This window comes from Lasioglossum baleicum, chromosome 1 (assembly GCF_051020765.1).
Source record: "Lasioglossum baleicum chromosome 1, iyLasBale1, whole genome shotgun sequence".
Classification (NCBI taxonomy): Eukaryota; Metazoa; Arthropoda; class Insecta; order Hymenoptera; family Halictidae; genus Lasioglossum; species Lasioglossum baleicum.
Window position 1 is genome coordinate 24,071,978 of NC_134929.1, and position 17,291 is coordinate 24,089,268.

General features: G+C 40.0%; 1 protein-coding gene and 1 long non-coding RNA gene across 5 annotated transcripts in view; one reads left to right on the plus strand and one right to left on the minus strand.

Annotated features, from left to right (window-relative positions):
- The window catches only part of LOC143209319 (uncharacterized), a 76,012-nt gene extending 58,796 nt beyond the window's left edge, over nt 1-17,216 (minus strand). Inside the window, exons 1-2 of the long non-coding RNA XR_013009070.1 lie at nt 16,601-17,216; nt 14,320-16,481 (exon numbers count right to left, since the gene is read on the minus strand). This is a non-coding gene — a long non-coding RNA (uncharacterized LOC143209319). The remainder of the gene's footprint in view (nt 1-14,319; nt 16,482-16,600) is intronic.
- Dcma (decima) overlaps nt 14,741-17,291 on the plus strand; it is a 53,952-nt gene continuing 51,401 nt past the window's right edge. For 2 of the 4 annotated variants that reach the window (XM_076424741.1, XM_076424732.1), the window contains exon 1: nt 14,748-15,248. The gene's annotated coding sequence lies outside the window, so the exon portion shown is untranslated. Of the gene's footprint in view, nt 15,249-17,291 lie in introns of all 4 variants that reach the window. The other 2 variants (XM_076424788.1, XM_076424760.1) reach the window with 2 other exon arrangements.

Genomic DNA, 17,291 nt, shown 5'->3' on the forward strand with positions numbered 1-17,291 from the left:
TAAAAGTCCTATTTCTATTTTTCAGTTACACACGCAACCTCTCTCTACTGAAATTAATATTAAAATAAGTTTCCGCCCTTTTTATAAATATTACATGATATTATGCGAAGTATGCACCATTGGAAGCGACAACTTTTCCCCATCTTTCAACCAGAATACGGATTCCTCGGAGAAAAAAATCAGGCTCTTTCGACTCGATCCATTCATTCAGCCATTTTTCGATACTTTCGTAAGAAGTGAAACGCTCTCCAGTAAGGGCATAGTTCGGAATAGATGGTAATCCGAGGTGCAATGTCTGGGGAATACGGCGCGGCGGGTGGGTCAAGATTTCCCAATTCACTCCTTCTAAATGTTTTTTGACAGGTTGAGCAACGTGTGGCCTAGCGTTGTCATGCAGCAAAATGAGTTTATCATGTCTACTGTCCCATCCCGGTCGTTTTTCTTTCAAAGCTCGATTCAAACGTATTAGCTGCAGTCGGTAACGATCGCCAGTGATTGTTTCGGACGGTTTAAGGAGTTCATAATAAATGACACCCCCCCCCCCCTCTGATCCCCCCAGATGCACCTCTTTCAAGAGGGCGGAAACTTATTCCCATACTCAATATATATTATAATATAGTATAATGAACTGAATATACATAGTATTATATATTGTGATGAACTGAAAAATAGAAATAGGACTTTTAAATTAATTTTCTATCTAGCGCTTTTCGCTACTCCAAAGTCCACCCTTGCAATCCTAGAAACGAGTCTACCCCTTAAAGAACACGTTGCGCAAATTACGTTACGAATACGTTCAACCGTGACGCACATGTCGACGTCGGAAAACCTCGCGATGAAGGATTAGCCAATCGGTGGAGCGCTAAATGTAGTCGTCAGTTAAATGCATCACGATGAACCAATCACGCCGGATGCTGTGTGTATTCACCACGGAGATTAGTTTCACCACTGTGTTCCTGTTCCTGAGCAACGGACAAATTTAATGCGAACCTGTCGGCATCGACAGGTGCGGTGGATCGCCCCTGATCGTCAACGATAAGAAGACGATACAATAACTGACATGATCGACTAGCAATTTAAATGAACGCGAGAACATTCTCGAAATTAAATCTCAATATTAATCTGTAATGAAGCACTTTATATTATACATTCTGACAAGAAAGTACCGGGAATCGATCATTTAAACAGCCCGCTTAATGGGACTGTTGAAATTCTTTCTGTCGCTAAGTTGGCACAACTGTCCTCTATACTCACGCGGAGTTTGAGCGTCACTTGTCATTTAGTTTGTTTACAATGTGCCATTTTGTCAGTTCATCTCAAGTGTGTTTTGCGAATTTTCTGCAAAAACTCAATCGCGTTAAATCCGCCGAAGACATGTTAGAACGAGTCAATTCCGACCCCACATTCATAAAACGCATTTTAATTGGTGGTGAGACATGGGTGTACGAGTTTCACATGCAAACCAGTCAACAAGCTTCGGAATAGCGCCTTCCAATTGAGCCGAAACCGAAGAAAGCACGTCAAAGTCGATCAAAAGTGAAGGTGACGTTGACAGTTTTTTTCGATTACCGCGGTGTTTGTGCCCTCGGAATTCTTGCCACAAGGTGAGACAGTAAATAAAGAATATTATCTGAGCGTTATGCGGCGTTTTAGAGCAAATTCTTCGAAAAAGACCAGATTTGTGGAAAGAAAACTCATGGATTTTGCACCACGATAACGCACCAACTCACAAGGCTATCATTGCGAACGAATTTCTGGCCAAAAACTCAACAAATCTTATCGAGCAGCCACCGTATTCCCTGATATGGCTCTGGCCGACTTTTTTCTTTTTCCAAAACTCAAATTACCACTTCGAGGCACCCGTTTTCAGTCGATAGATGACATAAAAGAGAATTCGCGGCGAGTACTGACGTTGATTCCAAAAAATGCGTTTAAAAAATGTTTTGATGATTGGGTTATTCGTTGGCATAAGTGTATTATTTCGAAAGGGGCCTACTTTGAAGGCGATACAATAAGTTTGGATGAATAATACATATTTTGTGTTTCATTGTCCAATTCCCGGTACTTTTTTGACAGAATGTAATTATCGTTTGGAATAATCGTACATGTTTATTTACAATTTCAAGGAACGCGCATACCGTGAGTATTCGCTTCGCAACAGATCGTTAACAAAAATCTAAACAGCTGTTTCAAGCGCTATAATCCCGTTGAGCCCCGAGCTATTGTTTCGCGATTATCATAATAGCTTTTCCCCCTACCCTGGACCGATCAGAAACATACCGATGATCGAGAGAAATATAATTACGCAGCATCAAGCGGTACAGAATATCGAGCGTCCGACAATGAAACTATTACGACAATGAACGTGAAACACGCTTTATTCGGGGATTAGTTTGGGAACGTTTAATTAATTTACCGGACTCGAACAATTAACTCCGCGCGGACGTGATACCCTGTACAATTTTTAATTGCCGTGCTAATTTATATTTTCGACGTCGAACCCGCATTTAATCCTTAGTTCCGTAATGATAATTACAACCACGACCATAAGTTAACTCTGACATTCATTTCAATGAGATCAAACAGATTCTAATGAAATAATACATTATTTGAATAATGCCCGAGAGAGAGAGAGAGAGAGAGAGTCTGTTTTCGACCGCCCCATATTAGGCTACTTTCGTCAATCGTCTACTACAGGGGTCGGCAAACTTTTTTTAGAAAGGGCCAGATTGTAAAAATTTTAGGCTCAGCGGACCAAGTAGCAAACATGAAGATATGAATGGGTAATTTTCTCATAGAGCAAAAAAACGTTTATTTTTTTATATTATTAAGTGATACTTTTACATAATGTATATACAAGTTTTACTAACACTCACAAAAATACGAATAAAAGATTCACATTTACAAATATGTTTCTTCTATCGATCGTATTTGCTGTTAATAAATTTTTAAATGCTTTCGGCGCAACGGTTCGATCGTTTATTACGAACTATAAAGCAATTTTGCTAATTGTCAAACAAAATCAACGTTTCGATCCTAGTTTGGATCTTTTTCAAGATTTATTTGAATCGCGTCTGTAAAGTAAATATGTTATAATAATTTTAAAATGTTAGGAAATACATCGATGTATGATTGATCGAGGCAGCGACACCTGCCGGCGTTCTACTGTTCTAGGTGTGTGTTCCATGCGAGTCTCGCGCACGCGGTCGCGGCAATGTACGACACAGTTTATTAAACATTTATCGAAATACAATTCATATAGTGTGTGCTAAAAGTGCGTGAATTCATTTATTCCACAACGGCTTTAACATTCTGACATAAAAAACACAACTATTGAATGATTGAATATAAGAAATATTGTTCATAAAGACACACTCACTTGCTTTGGGGAAAATAAATTTATGATAAATGTGTGACACGTGTGTTGCGTGCGTCGGACATGCTTGCTGTCAAGATACTGATGTACGAACGAATTTGAAACCGATCTAGGTTATATCAATCGATATAAGGCGGTAAATGTGAAAAGTCATAATATGTTCTTAAATCCACTCTTACGAATATACCTTGATGGTTAATCGTTATTAACATTCCACTTTTATTGGAATCAGTTACATACAGTTAATTGTATGTGAGAAACAGTTGGTTCAACATTTTTTTTATTAGATAAATTAAGATCATGACAAAAGTAAAGTTTATTGGAAAATTCATCATATAACATTACTGGTTTAGTAATGTTGCGTAATATTCATGTCTCATACCTAAGGTTTACGCTGCGATGTTTAATCGTATGAACCTTTGATGTGTGCTTTATGGATACATGAATGGGAAAACGAATGATGGGAGATTGTTCCTCAGATATTCAACTAACTGAAGCCAGAACAATTTTACAATTTATGTAAAGTTTTAAAAATTGAATTTTGACCGCTGAAATCGGGCATACAGCCCACTGTGCGGCGGGCCGTAGTTTGCCGACCCCTGGTCTACTATGACAGCCCCTATATGCTAGCATTATCTTTGATCAATGTCGAGGAGCTCGCCGACGAACCGATTCGTTTCGCGATCGAATAGAAAAATCGCGCGGAGAAAAAGGAAAAGAAATACACAGTGGCCATGATCGAGTCCTCGGAGGGCGCGCACCCCCAACCCCTTAAAGATTCGTATTTACCAATTTTTCCTCCGGCATTCATCGCGGTTGGTATTATCGCGCTGAACACCGTCGGGAGGACGTGTCGGGGCTGCGAACGAGAAAAAAGACGGGCCAAGGTAGAACCCAAGGAATTTCCTATCGAGCGTTCATCCATTCTCCGGAACACATCGATCAGAGCCCGGTCCAAGGGATTCCTGTAATCGTCCCACGAATCGATCTTCCACGACCATTCCGTACTCGATCGCTACGCACAGGGTGGACTCTCGCGTTATAGTTATCGGTCGCACGAGCAACTGGAATGAAGAGATCACCTGGAATTTTGAAATAAACGATCCGACCGTGGAAGTTTGCTGCGCGAGACCGCTGAACGGTTTAGTATTTACTCTGTGCCACGATCTGCATTTTTTACATTTTTTTTTACGGGAATTTTTGTGCACTTCTAACTATTTTAGCATAGCAATTTCATAATTCGGCCTTTGAATTAAAGAATCTAGAATTGATTATATTGTGTTATTTGGTAGTATTCTCGGGTTGAACTATTCCGAGTTGGGGGCAGTATTTAAATACTTCTCGCCTCGGCTCTACAATGCTATCTCTGTACTACGATATGGAGTAACGAATAAACCATTAACCAACCATTAACATTATTTAAATACCGATTGGAATAAAAGATACATAACTTTTATTCGTTATTCGAAGGTTCGAATAAAAAAGTATCTTTCATTCGACTCTTATTGAAATAATTTTGTATTCATCGAATACATTCTCTGAGAATACAAGATTATTGAAATAAAACTCGAGTAAAAGATACTTTTGTATTCAAACCTTCGAATAACGAATACAAGATACAAAATTTGTATTCGTTATTCGAAATTTGTATTTAAATACAATTGAAAGACAATGTATTTAAATACAATTTTTGCCCAACACTGGGTTGAACCTTGGACCGAGCTTTAATTTAAAGTGAATAGGACCATTAAAATCCACAGCACTTTATACCAAACTAGTTCCCTCGGTAATTTTATCAAGAGAATTGGAAAAAAGATTTACTTGTTCCATTCTGACCCCTGTTTTGTCAAATAAAATATTATTAATATGTGATCGTATAACGAAAAATCTGGAAGTCCGAATTGATAGTTCCAGGTTTCTCCATAGTTTTAATTGGAAGCAGCAGCGCATTGAATCGAATTAATTTTCCCGGTGATTTAGTAAGGGGAAGAGCAAGTTGGACGTGGTACTTTCCGGGGGATTGTTTGTTGGACAATTACCGGCTCGTTGATTGCAACAGTTATGACGGGACACCCGGTACAGCAGCCATTGATTCGTGCTATTCACGATATTTGTATTGTATCCTCCCACCTCTTCCGCAGAATCTGTGCATCTCCGGCCGAATGCAAAAGGCCGCCAGTAGTATAGCGGCGAACTGGTCAGCCGGACAGCGGCGATCGACGACAAAGAAAACCGAGGACATCTCTCCTCTCCCCTCTGGAATCACGGTGCACCACGCGGCGATTTGATATTACCAGACTCTATTTTCGTGTCGCAAAAGGAAAAACGAACGTGCCGAATGAAAGGCGAGAGTGTTACCGAAACGTCCACCAGAACATAAGCGCCCCTGACGTGCTGCTCGAAATAACCCATTTTCTTTTGCATAAATCCGGTGTGACCTTTCCGAAACAATTGTTTAAACACATCCGATGAAACTGCAAAGGATCAGACGTATTCTGACATTTTGCATTCACTCGGAATGTTTTACAGGTACGTACGTGGGATTGGCTATTGAAAACGCGTTGCGATTTCGAAATTTGAATAGATGAATAAACTGAATGACGAGTAATCGAATATTATACATAGTGGCCTGCGGCGGAAAGCCTAATGGCTCGAGCAGTGGCTGTTGCGCGCACGAATTTTACGGAAACTAGAAATATTGATTTTAATTTTACCCTAGTTGTCGTTTATTCCACGGAAACCTGTCGTATTGAATCATGTCGTGAATAACTTACAGAAAAGTTGTTAATTCAGAATGAACTGACAATGATACTACCAATCATTAGAATAGAAATTATTAACTGTAAGAGTGATGGCAAATGTGAATGTGAGGAATGTTAATCAATAAATAGTCAGCAGGAAAGAAAACAGAATCAGAAATTATTAGAAGAATGATCCAGTAGTATCTAGTAGTATAACATAAAATTGGTCAGACCTTGATACGATAAACTTTTTCGATCCGTTGCGTTGGTGATGCAAATAAAATCAATGTCCACTACAGAAAACTGTTTGTCATTCGTCCAAATGAACGGGCGAAGCGTGGGCGAGAGAAACATCGCGCATTTCACCTTTCGTAAGCTTACATCAAGTTCTGGACCAGAGATTCCGAAGGCATAAAGTGTCGAAACTTGGTTTGATTACAGCCCGCGCAAACTTAAACAGTTCACCGACAGGAATTGTTGCACAGCGCATTGTTCGCCAGCACGCAAACTACGCGACTTATTTCCTCGTGTCAATAACTGCGAAGGCCTCTTCGGCGAGGATGCGAATCTACCTGAAAATTCGGCAATCTGAGCAACAATAGTTCGTTGAATATTTACTGTTGAAATTAATGTTTCTACAGAGATCAAAATACATATTCACAATCACGCATCATATTTCAGTAAACAACCAATCCACTGCGGACTTTTATGCATTTATAAAAACGACAACCCTCACTAAAATTTAATAATATTTTCCTGTATTTGTGCGATCTACAATAGCTACCAGCACTCAAAATAACATTCCAGCGTGATAACAAATCTTGCTTTGTTATCCCGTGCATTTATTGCTGAGACAATCTAAAGCCCGTTGAACAATCACTGAAACAGCGCACAACGAAATTTAATCTACATACAGGGTGTCCCACCCGATTTCGACATCTTGATTTCCTCGCTATTGTTACTCGTAGCAAAAAATGTTTCAGCAGAGTCTTAAATGGTATCGAGTGGAGCATATTTCGATGTTATTAGTTTTTCGTGAGTGGACGCGTGAAGGTCAACTTTGTAAAATGTAAAGATCAACTTTGCTTTTTTAAATGGAATGAGTGTCACGTCTGCCGACGTGTTGCCATAGGTTACAAGCATAGCCAATAAGAGTAGGATATTGTAACCGTAATTATTAAGAATATTGATTAGTTATAAGTAGTCATACTTCGCTCCGTTCATCAGATCCGATTCTCACCTCATACCATATACCCATTCTTATCTTAACCCTTGTATAATAATCATATCTTAATGTATTCCCCGTAGCAGTATCACGTAGCATTCACCGTAATCATTAATCGCGCGCTTCTCATAACATCCATAGCGTTATGTCTAACGAGACATCCGGTAGAAGATAAGACACCTATGTATTCGACCTCACGATCCTAAAAAGAGTTCAGTTAATTCAGTTCAATTCGGACAGCCAGTCTGACACGTTCGTTCAAGACTCCAACGAGGCTCGCCGCCTCCTGGATGTCCCGGTCCGGACTCCGACGAGTCCTCGCTCTCATCCGCCTTTGAGCGGTCCTGCTATAACACGCGCTTCTAGTTCATTATAATTTCATTTCATACGTTACAAATATATTCCCAGTTATTAATTTAATAAGTGAGTCTCGCTTAGTTCTTCTCCCTACATCCTCGCGCTGGCGATACTTTCCTATTCAATTCGCATTCGTCGTTATCAATTACGAAAGCTCGTGCGCATCAACGAACGCGAGACGGAGGACAACAGCGGGGTATCTCCCGCCAACCGAGGATCACCGACGACGTGATCTTCCCAGGACGAGTGAGAATCATCGTCCTTCCTACGACGATCCAGCCTGATTCGACTGCAGCCGTCAGCGAGCAACGGAAGCAGTTCGCATAAAGGAAGCCTGCCTGTCTTCACCGATCGCTATACTCAACTGTCCGATAAGTTGCTAGATATTTCCCTGCGAAGATTCGCGCCGTCTCAGTTATCTCTGTTCTCGTCCGCCGCTTTGGGGCGAATCTACTGTAAGCGTTAAGTAGAATACGCATGTTCGCGAAAGTCGTGGTTCCCAGTCAGACGTCGGACGTAACGTGCCGCGTGGACAAAAGGTTGTATCGCATTTGAGAACGTCCAGTAAGGGGAATGGGTCGCGGAACGATAGTTTTCGCGAAAGTCAGACTCCGGGACGTAACAGAGGTATTTTTTAATACATCAATCGATGCAGCTGGACATTCGTTATAAAAAAGTACTAACCTATGTATGTCGAAAAGTTACTTTGATAGTTCAGGAGATATTTCAATTTAAATAACTCTAAAACACCATTGCTGTCGTACGAAGACGTTAGCGTTTACTTACTTGCGAATTCGATAAAGTTTGCTACATTACGCTGTCGAGGAATGTCAGCCCCTAAATTGCGACTCTGTACACTAGCCAACGAATCTGATTAGAATCAATTCGGATCAGTTTGTGTCTCAAACTTATTTTTCAACGCAGAATTCTGTTCGTAACTTTCTTATTTTTGATTGTTTATTTATGAAACCTCCACTGGCACACGGGCGACTCTTTTCCGGTTAAAATGATATCCCACACGATGCAGAGTTCGAACTATAATTTTTTCCCTAATCCACGATATAGTGAAGCCTCGACTATCCGAACCAGATCAGACACGACGTCTTCGAGACGATTTTAGAACGTGTTCCAGTGGGAGTTTTGCGATGTTCGAGGGCTTGAATGAAGGGTGAAGAATGGCGGTGTGTGATAGAGGTGATCAAGTTTAAAAAGTCAACAGAACCAGTTTACTTACTTGTGTAACGTCTTAGCACACACACGACACTAATGGTATTTTAGAGTTATTTAAATTGAAATATCTCCTGGACTACTAACTTTTCGACATACATAGGTTAGTACTTTTTTATAACGAATGTCCAGCTGTATCGATCGATGTATTATATTAAAAAATACCTCATTCCATTTAAAAAAGCAAAGTTGACCTTTATATGACCTTTACGCGTCCACTCACGAAAAAACTAATAACATCAAAATATGCTCCACTCGATACCATTCAAGCCTCTGCTGAAACATTTTTTGCTACGAGTAACAATAGCGAGAAAATCAAGATGTTGAAATCGGGTGGGACACCCTGTATAATTAAATTTCTGATCACCAGTTTAAGAGATGGAATTAGTTTATTAATAAATAGCACTGAGTAAGAACAAAATGATAACTGTACAAGCACGGTCCTAATTTCGCAGGAGCGGTTGTAGTGAAATCTCTTTGGAGTGTACGCGTAGTTGGTTTCAAGTTGCACGTACATGGGTCGTTCTACCGGTAGGACGCATAATTACAATATCATCCGAAAGACTGAAGCGTTATTACTGCCTTTGAGTTCCGTTTTAAAGCGATATTAGCCTCTTTTTGACCGTGGACTTCGCTCCACGGCTGACAAAAGCGGCGGCGCGACGGCCAGCACCGAAATCCCTTTCGTCTTTCCTTTCGAGGTAATTTTTTCTCCCCATCGCATTATCGTCCCTTCTCCGCGTCGCATTCACCTTTTCCCCGGTGCACACACCGCATGCATTCAAGGAAAGATGACAGCAGGTACGGCCGCGGACACGAGAGAAACTCGTCTCGACTCTCTGAACTTCCCTTAAGAGGGTATTTTTAGAAATTTCTTCGAAGAAAACTAAAGACGATTTTTTTATTTACTTTTTGCATAAATATTTACTTGTCGTTTCGAGTATATTCTGTATATTTTTTCAAGCCAGAATACTTAAAATTGTAGAGACTTCCTGGAACGAGGACTTTCAAGAGACTTTTAAGGTTTTAAAAAGAAAGTAGCATACTAGCATACTAATTTGAATTTAAAATATGTCGTAACTTTACCATCGGTAGGAATGTAGGTACGGTATGAAAAAAAAATAAAGTATCTTATTATATTTTTAAAGAATGGCGCTATTGTGTTTTCATCTGACAATAGGTCGGCTGAAGGTCGTCCAGACATTTTGAATCGATCAGTATAGTATTAGAACGATGACCCAAAAAACTGTTTTACAATTAGATTTTCCCCATCAGTCGTATGGCAATTATGTACATTCTGTCAAGAAACTACCGGGAATCGATCATTTAAAAAGCCCGCTTAAAGGGATTGTTGAAATTCGTTTTGTCGCTAAGTTGGCACAACTGTCCTCTATACTCACGCGGAGTTTGAGCGTTACTTGTCATTTAGTTTGTTTACAGTGCGCCATTTTGTCTGCTCATCTCAAGTGTGTTTTGCGATTTTTGCGAAGTTTCTGCAAAAATTCTATCGCGTTAAGGTCGCTGAAGACATGTTAGAACGAGTCAATTCCGACCACACATTCATAAAACGTATTGTAACTGGGGATGAGACATGGGTTTACGATTTCACATGCAAATTAGTCAACAAGCTTCGGAATGGCGCCCTCCAATTAATCCGAAACCGAAAAAGCACGTCAAAGTCGATCAAAAGTGAAGGGGATGTTGACAGTTTTTTTCGATTACTGCGATGTAGTGCACTCGGAGTTCTTGCCACAAGGTGTGACAGTAAATAAAGAATATTATCTGAGCGTTATGCGGCGTTTGAGAGAGCAAATTCGTCGGAAAAGACCAGATTTGTGGAAAGAAAACTGATGGATTTTGCACCACAATAACGCACCATCTCACAAGGCTATCATTGTGAACGAATTTCTGGCGAAAAACTCAACAAATCTTATCCAGCAGCCACCGTATTCCCTTGATATCGCTCCGGACGACTTTTATCTTTTTCCAAAACTCAAATTACCACTTCGAGGCACCCGTTTTCAGTCAATAGATGACATAAAAGAGAATTCGCGGTGAGTACTGAAGTTGATTCCAAAAAATGCGTTTAAAAAATGTTTTGATGATTGGGTTATTCGTTGGCATAAGTGTATTATTTCGGAAGGGGCCTACTTTGAAGGCGATACAATAAATTTGGATGAATAATACATATTTTGTGTTTCATTGACCAATTCCCGGTACTTTTTTGACAGAATGTATACCTGATACCTCAAGCATCTTCGAGTAGCTTATTTTTATGAATTGAAATACGTTCTTTTGCGGACACAAGTTGATTTTTTCAAAGTTCTCGATCCGAATATCCTTAATGTGACGAACAATACAAATACAAGTGCTCGTTAAACGTGTAACGATGGTAACGCTGTGCGTAAATGAAGTTACGCGGTCTATGCACGCATGTTCCGCGTTAAGTGGTTTGAAATTTTACACGGTGCACGTATAAAATACACAGGCGTCCCCGATCACGCGGGCTCGTACCTCATGGAAAAACGAAGCAATTAAATCAGCGGACATAATTATTATATCAGCCGGTTCTGGAAGCTCGGAACAATGGCTTCTATTTTGAACTCCCCAGTAAGGTACGTGGGAGTTGGAGTAAATCTTTCCGTGACGCAGGCTTCTGCGAAATGCTCTTCTGAAATGGGAATTTGATCTGCTTCCCTCGAAACCGATGCTATTGTTTTAAATATAGCGATTTTAATCGTGAAGACGAAATTGATAAACTGAATTTCGGTCGATTGTTCGGTACTTGAGCTGTTTCTCATTGTTTTAAGTGGAAGTTGTTTTAACGTACGTAATGTATTTTATAACGTTTATTTTATTGTATATGTTCTGATTAAACTACGGATTTTATGCGTTTATTGACAAGAATGAATACGTCAACTGCAAAACAGTAAAAACGTTTAACGAATTTAAAAATACACTGTTTTCAATTGTATAAAATAAATGAATGTGTATGCAGCTACCAGATCTGCCAATTAACACATTACCGACCGGCGATTATTGCATGATTTTGAAAAATCTATGGTACATGACTAAACACTATTTAATGGAACCTTCAATAGTAACAGCAATTCTCATTGTGAACTAACAAGTCACCGTCAATAACGTCATCTAATAGTTTCATTTAAGATTGCAATGTAAAAGAAATTTCTATGCTTTCTTTTGGTACAGCAAAATTATTGAAAATCCTATTAATAGGGTTCCGGTAGGTAAAGTGTTAATACAGACAATTTTTATCTTGTGAGGTTGTGTATTATTGTGTACTGTATATTATTTTCTTCTCGGTATGATTTGTATTATTTCATGCCCCAGCAAACAGAATTCATGAATATTGAATAAATTCAGTTTAGGATCTAGAGTGGTAAAATATTTAACGCGCGTTCGTGAATCAGTTGGCATGCGATTATTATGCTAATCCATCAGGCTCTATCAGATATACGCATTGAGTTGTTCCTTCTGAATTCATATCTGAACCATTCGAGAGTGATCGTAGATATTCTTTTTGAGAAAGTCCGTCAAAAAATAGCATACTTGATACCGTGCACCTAATTCAAATGTACGTATCAGTGCTGCCGAAAAAGGCTGTATCTTGATCTTGCACGCTAAGACTGAAAGCATAGAACCTACCTAAGTGTAGAAAACAAGAACTATAATAGACTGAAAAAAACTTTTGTACATTCCCTTCAATTTAGAGAAGAAAAATGGAAAATTCATTGTTCATAATATCAATTACAGCAACCATACTTATTCATCAACTGCCAGATGAGAAATTTCTACGCTTCTATAACAATTTCTTCCGTTTCCATAAAAATATAATCAACGTACACCGGAATCTCCTTCGCCGACTGTTACGCCGGTTTGTATTTTTAAAATAACAATTTATACAAAATATTTAAAACAATACAGCTCTGGCCAGACACGCTACATAGTCCAGTCAATGAATGCTCATAAGGGGGGTGTAGAGGGAAATGGAAGGAACACAATATTTAACTTTGGGACTTTGTTTGGACTAGTTATGAGATAAACATACTAAAATTCCCTACTCCTAGGAGGTGAGCGGAGTGCAGGGGGGCACGTAGAAGGTGCCACGTTGAGCGCGGATATCTTATGGCATATTTTGTCACCATTAATTTTGTATCGAATGGTCTTATCGCTAGGTCGCATAATTTCCGAGATATAAACGGAAAACCGAAAAGGGGGACCTTCTACGTGCATTTGAAGTTGAAATTGAAAAATTGAAGTTGAATTTGAGAAATTGATGTTGAAACTAAAAATTGAAGTTGAAATTGAGAAATTGATGTCGAAACTCAAAAATTGAAGTGAAAATTGAAAACTTAGTTGAAATTGAAAAATTAATATTGACAATGAAAAATTAAAGTTGAAAGTGATGTTGAAATTGAAACATTAAAGTTGAAAATAAAGTTTCGAAATTGAAGATAAAATCGAAAAATAGAGGTTGAAATTGGAAAATTCAAGTTGAACTTGAAAAATTGAAGTTGAAATTGAGAAATTGATGTTGAAACTGAAAAATTGAAGTTGAAATTGAAAAATTAATGTTGGAATTGAAGTTGAATTCGAGAAATTGATGTTGAAATTGAAAAAGTGAAGTGGAATTTGAGAAATTGATGTTGAAATTGAGAAATTGATGTTGAAACTCAAAAATTGAAGAGAAAATTGAAAGCATGAAGTTGAAATTGAAAAATTGATATTCAGAATGAAAAATTGAAGTTGAAAGTGATGTTGAAATTGAAAAATTAAAGTTGAAATTGAAGTTGAAATTGAAATTGAAGCATATACACTAACTCGAACAAATAATACCAAAGTGAACTTTGAACGCGGATATCTCGGAAACTATGCGAGAGGGCGAAAAACTGAATCCAATCAATCTTGTGGCACGTTTTGTCAGCTTTAATTTTGTATAGAATGGTCTTATCGCTAGGACACATAGTTTCCGAGATATAAGCGGAGAACCGAAAAAGAGAACCTTCTACGTGCCCCCTGCACCCCGCTCACCTCCTAGGAGTGGGGACTTTTAAGATGTTTACCTCTTAACTAGTCGAAACACAGTCGCAAAGGTAAAAATTGTGTTCCTTCCATGTCCCTCTACAACTTTTCGTTGACTGGACTAATATGATAACCACAATCACGGAGCCCCTTTTAATACTACCAGGGTTGGTCGAGTGGAGATACCATTCAAATTCTGAAGGCTGTTCCTGGATATAAATAAATACAGTTGCTTTCGTGCCAATTCAAGTTTGATTAGTGCTTCGAAGAGCGTCTGAAAAACAATTTCTCCAATTTTAAATATTTTGGATTGGTCGATAGATTTGGGTTCTAATGTCGTGTGACCTTACAGGACTCTGGTGTAGCGGACAACGCATTAAATCCTCGAAGTTCATGCGGATTGTCTTTCGGGCGTAATTGTGCTGCTATCAACCAAAATTCCCCCAATTCCGAGGTCCTCGTGTAGCAGAACTGGCCGGCAGGTTTCGAAGCACCTTGTACATAGTCAGCCGCCATTTATCATTCGAACAAAGTGTTCCCATCTCCGGTAAACACTTAGGAGAGGTCCGGGAGCGTGCGTGCACACGATCCGCGAGCGGGTAGGAAGCGGCAGAGCCGCGAGACAGTAGTAGACTAACCGGCCGAGTCAGACATGCGCCCTCAAACAGGACCGAGGGAGAGAGGGAGGGGGGAGAGTAAGCACGCGCCGTCGTTTGGAAAGGAGAGAGAGAGAGAGGGAGAGTGGCGACAGTGAAAGAGCTCCGAAACGCACGTTTCAGTTTGTCGCGTGTACTGGCACGGCGCGCATACCATAACCCGCCGGAAGTGCGCGCTCTCTCTCTCTCTCTCTCTCTCTCTCTCTCTCTCTCTCTCTCTCGGAAACGATGCGGTGAGAGTCCTTCGGCGAGAATCATCCCGCCGGTTTTCTGGCCGATCGAGGTCACCCCGAAGATAGGTGAGACCGTCGATCCAAAGGGACTTCTCGCCCTCAGACTCGAAACATGAAGCTAGCGACAAAGAAGACGACAACCACCTACCCGAACAGCTGCGGCACTGTGTTCACCTTCACCAGGTTCCTGCTGCGACTGCTACGCTCGATCCAACAGCGAATCTTGCCCCGTCCACGCCGCCAGAACCACTAATCTTCGTGATCGTAATCCGTGTTCGCGCGAGTTTCATCCTGATCCCCTTTCCCGCCAGTGAACCAGTGATCGCGGTACTTTGCTACCCCCTCGTGAGACTGTTCTGCGAGACCACACAGGGTGTTTCGCGTTCACAGGTTTTGAAACTGTGTTTAATTGCATTCTCTACGTTCCCCATCTATCCCAAGTTTACGTGACAACCTCTTTTGTACTCCAATCACCAGTAGTTCAGGGATCTCGATATATACTCGATCTCTTTGCTACCTCCATCTGATCGGTGTCGACAGAAAATTTCATCAGCTACCTCGCGTTCATAGGCTTAGACGTTTCAGTCACCCTATCCTTCATCCTCCTCGTCGTCACCATACTTAGCGTTGATGTATCAGGGACAAGCCTCCTTAACAAGGACCCCATCCTGATCGATCCTCTTCTTGTTCCTGTCTCCGATGATGCAGTCATCTAGGTAACTTCTCCTCCCTACGTCGTCCTAACTGTCGCTAATCGAAGATTCTATAGGCTGCCTTGTATTTTCGGTCTTGACGTTGTGTTTACATTGCTGACGTTCGCGTGATACGATTCAACTTCGCTACACTGCTAGATAAGAGTTCCATCCTGGCCGATCCTCTTGCTGTTCTCGCCATCGATGATACGAGGGTAGTCCCAGAAGTACCCGACCTAACAAAGAAAACACAAAAAATTGGGGAAAAAATAACTTTATTTCTCAATGTAGTCTCCTTTTAGCTCGATACACTTTTTCCAGCGATGTTTAATAGCTTCGATACGCTGTTTATAGTGTTTATTTATAGTGAGATCCGTCGAGCTCCTCAAAATAGCCATTAACCGCAGACTCCATCTCTTCATTGTTGGCAAATCTTTTACCACCGAGCCATTTTTTCAAGTTTGGAAAGTGAAAATAGTCTGAGGGGGCTAAATCTGGCGAACAGGGTGCGTGAGGAAGCAATTCGAACTTTAATTCATTGATTTTGGCCACCGCGATACCGGATGTGTGAACTGGTGCATTGTCCTGATGCTGATGGAACAACACTTTCTTTCTCGCTAAATGCTATTGGTGGCTGTCAAACAAATACTAAACAACGTAGCGTCTTCAGACTTCAAACTTAAGCTTTATAAAGATTGTACTTTTGGATATAGTAAGTTTTCAAATAACAACCGCCAGCTATATGTCAACGTCGGGTACTTCTGGGACTACCCTCGTACTTTCTCTTTCTTACATCCTCCCGGATGTTCTTGATCGAAGATCGGTAATTATTTACAAAAGGGTACTCCTCTGATTTTGAGTACGTTCATCGTGTTCTTCAGGTCATCAAATTCGGAAAGGACTATAAATTACCTCGTGTCCTAAATTTGATCTACTCGTGTCGTAAACAGAAAAAAATGTGAAGAATATACATATATAAATATGGAAATATGATTTTCACCTTGTTGAAATTTTGTAAGAACAAATCACAATCTTATTTGGTTCCTGTACCTTATGATTGATGTAGACAATTTTTATTCGTCAAAGATCCACGGTCTAGTGTTTCGCAGATCCTGTATCTTTCCTAGCCTATTTTCAAGCATCCTTCTGGCTCAGCGTGCACGTGACAGGGACAAGCTTAAATTCCTGAAGAACAGTTCTATTCTGATCGATTCTCTTTCTGTTCCCGCCAGCTAAGCAGTGATTTGGATACTTCGATACTTCCCGATTCTCCCTCGGCGAGGATTTCATCAGTTACTTCGCGTCTCAAGGTTTTTCCATTCGTGTTCAGTCTTTCTTGTCCTCGGGATCCTTCTTAGTTCTTCGATCGCGACACTACCTGCTGGAATCCTATTAATAGGATTTTGAGTAGTTCCACCAAACAGACATTTTTTACGCTATAATCTGAAACGAAATCCCTGGATGACGCTACTGGAGGTGACTTATTCGAAAAATTCTCTGGAAAATCTTTAACCATGGACCATGGGCTCTTAAAAATGATGGAATAACACTGTCCAACAAATTTCAACTGTGTCTATGTTCCCTAATTACTGTTGGGTCCTTCTTATAGAGTTTTTTGCGCTGATTCCGAATCTGTTTTTAATTTTTTTCCTATACGCACAGTTTTTGAGGAACATGGCATCACAATATTTGTTTAAATTTGAAAAATATATATTTTTTTTCAAAGTCATGGTTCTCAAAA